A 4,322-nucleotide genomic window follows, 5' to 3' on the forward strand; every position below is an offset into this window, starting at 1 on the left:
TCTAAGTTCTGTGACAGCCCCGCATCTCAGGAGAGTTCAGCTCCCTTCCAGCTATGTCCCTAAGTTCTGTGACAGCCCCGCATCTCAGGAGAGTTTAGCTCCCTTCCTCTCGTTTGTGGACAGCACTTAGTAATGGCGTATGACCTGTACTGCACAGAAATGGCAGGAGGGATTGTGACGTACAGACTAGGTCATAAAAGGCATTGCATCTGCTTCCTATTGTCACCCTTGGGTCTCTTGCACTGTGAGGAAACAGCTACTGCCCCATGAGGAACTCATCCAGCATCATAAAGGCCTACAAGAGAAGGAGCTTAGCCCCACAACCGCCATGTGAATGAACCACTAGCGGAGGACCCTCAAGCCCTAGTAAATCCTTTGGATGACTCCACTCGGGACAACTGAAGCTTCGTGAGGCATCCTGATCCAGAACTACCCAACAAGGCCGCTTGCAGATGATACAGAGACTGCGTGAGATAAGGAATGTCTGCTATTTTTTGGATATATTTTGGAATTTTTTGCAGCAATAGAGAATATACGGTATTTCAAATTTCTCTAGAACCTGGAAATATACTTTTGTTCTTCCCTTTTTTTCTTTTCCTTTTTTACATCTCATGAGGTGTTGTTCCTACACCTGCCCTGGTACTAATAGCATGACATATCACTGTGCTTTCAAACGGACCAGTAGACCTTTGCCAAGAGACACAGGGCATGACCACCTTTACAGCCTCATCTCTCTGCATTTGGTGTTTATAACAGCAGACAAGCTGCTGGAAGGTGACGAACTCAGCAGCAAGGCCTGCGACTGTGCTGAAGGCTGCTCACTATGCTTGCTTTTATGTGGGGCTTCATGCTCTTTTCCAGGCTGGGGACTTTTTCTGTTTTTGTAATACATAAGAGACATTTCACCAACTATTTAACCTACCTTTCAGCCAGGTGGCCCATAATATCTAGATTGTTTAGGTAACTCCAGAGGCCTTGCCAGTACAGCTGAAAGAAACCTAGCTAATATAGACATAAATCTACGTCAAAACCTATTTTTTGGCCCATGTGTCTCTTAGTAACAAAGCTAAACATGATAAAACAGCTAAGATTTACTTAGGACTTGCTTCTGTGCCAGGTGCTATGCAAGGACTGACTTATATTAATTCAGTTAGCTATTAAACATGGTAATGAAAAAGGTATTGATTATAAACATGGCTTTGGGAGTCTCATTGCCTGTCTTTGAATCCTGGCTTCACCATCCCCCTGGCTTCACCATCCCCTACCTAGTAGTCTCTGGCAAGTCAACCTGCTTTTGCTTGCCTTCCAAATGTCGATGGTAATAGTATCCACTTCATAGGGATGTGATAAAGACTGAAACAGTACGTCAAACAAGACACAATGTTTTAGCATGTGATGCTCAGTCACTGATACCTGTTGTTTCTACACAGGCAAAGACACTGTCTCAGATTGCCAAGTGTCTTGGTCAAGATCAGACAGCTAGGAAACAGAGCAACAACTCAACCACACATGGTTTCTGTGCTTAAAGTCAGTAATTCCTTCATCGTCTTCCTTGTTATCTTTTTTTTCCCCTGTGAGCAAATGGAACCACTTGAAGGAAAGCCTGGAAGTATACAGAGGCTTTTATACACAGAAAACCAAGAGCTATGAAACCGCTGTACATCCTGGGAAATAAGTTGGCGGAGGGCTGGAAAAGATTATAAATATTGAAAGAGGAAGAGGCCACTTGGTCAACAGGTTCAATACTGCATATTCTAGATGCTTTTCTCTTTTCAGAGTGTGTGGTCACAGCAGGTTCCCATAGGATGTGCTGGACTGTGTTCTCCTTTTCCGGACATGGATTCTGTTGGATGAACAGTGATAACGATGTGATACGCAGCTAGTAATATGATACGTGCTTTCACTGGGGGTATTCTGTTAACAAAATGAACAGTTTCAATTTGAAACATCTCCCAAGGGAGGAAACAGGAAGGTCCCAAGACAGACAAGAGAATTCTCCAAGTATAGGAAAGGCCCCTCCTAGGTTGGGTAGGAGACGCAGGAGGACTCCCAGATGCAGGACATCTACCAGTCAGAAGAATCTGCCTTATAAGTCAGATCTGTAGGCAACTGAGTTCATTGTTTAATGCCTTTAGTTTTGTTTTCCTATAGTTTTTAAAGCAAATATTGCTAAGTGTTGTTCTATTCTTGCTGTAGTGGTGTTTAGGGAAATAAAATGATAAGATGAGGGTTAAGGGTGTCAGCATTTCACTGTGAAGTGTGGGAGGTAGCAGCTGGCCTGGAAGTTGGAAGACAAGGTAGAAGAGGGAGTGCTTCATCTCAGATAAGAACTACCTGAGAACTTGGCAGAATCGGTGCAGCTTCTAATTTTGTCCCCCATTGTCTGTGACCCCCTTACTACACACTATTGCTGAGGTCATTTCTTGTCTGCGAAGGATAGGAAATGAATATTTGTCCTGTCTACTATATAGGGACACTGTAAGATCAAAATAGATCCCCCGTTGACTTTACTACAGGGAGATTAGAGACCATGGCACCTGAATTAAATCACAAGACAAGGGTATGTATAATGGTGTTTGTCAAGAAGCTAGCCTAAACTGTTTTTGTATCCATAGTACCTAATATCAGATATAGTAGGAGCCCTGAAAATACTTATGAATAGATTCATGAAAAATATTTTAATCATAGGGCACCCATCCACAGTTGTACATTCCCCTCTAACATAAATGTCTAACTAGTTTCAAAAGCAAGCAAGGAAAGCCATTCCTAAGAACATTTTCAAAGCTTGGTGTGTCTGTGTCTCATTCCTAATGTGTAATCTAAACACAGGGAAGATTGAGGCAGGAGAATTGCCATCAGTTTGAGGTCATCCCATCTGATACTTTGAATCAGGATCCTGTCTCAAAAAAAAAAAGTAAAAGAAAAAGAAATAAGAAGGAAGAAAACGCAAGTGCTGGAGTGAGCGTGGTGCTCCTACACTGATTGATGCTTATTAGCTCACTAATAACTCATAGTCATTCTCCTTCTGTTATAACATTCATGAATTAAACCTGGACCAGAAGCAACTGCATACAAAGTAACTCGTTGTGGTCTCTAACCCTTGGTGACTTTAAACAATAGACCTTTGTATAAACTCCAGAGCTTATTGTGAGGATTATTTAGATTAAAATCTTGCCAAATGCTTCAAGATTTTCTCAGAATTCTTTTATAAATAAAAATGGCATTAAAGTTTTTTTTATCTCAAAAAATATGTTTATTTTGGTCCTGCCAGAATGAAATATAACAGGCTCACCTGCTGCTGAATTGCTTGTGCTCCCTAAAGAAAAACAAAGATTAAATCCAAGCCTAAATTACCTTTAATGGCTTCACCCTGGCTACAGGAGCACACTTGACTGAGCAGGAATGACTACCTTAATCACAAAGAGTTTGGTGTATAATTTATAGCACACAATAGTACCTCATAACCATCATGCCAGATGGTAATTATATATAAACTCTATAATTACTGCAGCTATTCTACACGAGGAGCAAAGATTTACTATCCTCTTTGTTATTTATATTTTAATAATTTACATTTTGTTCACTTACAAATAAGATAGATGAAAGGCAACCTTCCCTTTAGTAGACTCCATGCAATGTAAATTCTAAAAATTACCCCGTTATTACATACGGTTTAATGCACAGAGACACATAGACACTAGTTAGAGATGGAAGCCAGCTATCAGAAGTGAGGTCCAAAGGCTGGCTGACTTCCTTGGGAACCCCTGTTCTTTAGATACCAGTTGTCTTCTGGTCAGAATCCTGCCCCTAGTGACCTGCCCACCTCAGGCAGGCTATCTCCACCCTCAGCCAAAAGGAAGAGCCTGGAATATTCGAAACTGTAGGCTTCAAGCTGCAGAACTCTGGCCCAGGCCTGATCCTGGAAGAGAGCGGATAAGAGCCTCATTGTATGTATAAAGGAGCCTGTCTGGCAGGTAGCCAACCTGATTTGCTTGGGGCTGCAGAGGATTCCTGGGACTTGGGACTTTGACTTACTGTTACCTGTTTATCTGGTAGTGAACATCGATTCTAGAACCCTGATACTGACTGATTCACTGGGTGGGGTGAGAAACTAACCCGAGGAAAGTTATTTTGTGCCTTTTGGAACCTGCAGCACTTTGGACTGAGTGTTCTCAGGGATCTCTGGGCAGAACTCTTGTGGCCTTGGAAGATGTCAGAGATGTCTAAGAATCAGTGCAGTCAGACTCAGGCAGGACTTCCACAGCGTGGGGCTGTGGAGTCGTTAACATCAGTCCTTAGGTCAACCAGGTCTGCGGCTTTGC

This window comes from Microtus ochrogaster (assembly GCF_000317375.1).
Source record: "Microtus ochrogaster isolate Prairie Vole_2 chromosome 14 unlocalized genomic scaffold, MicOch1.0 chr14_random_1, whole genome shotgun sequence".
Lineage (NCBI taxonomy): Eukaryota > Metazoa > Chordata > Mammalia > Rodentia > Cricetidae > Microtus > Microtus ochrogaster.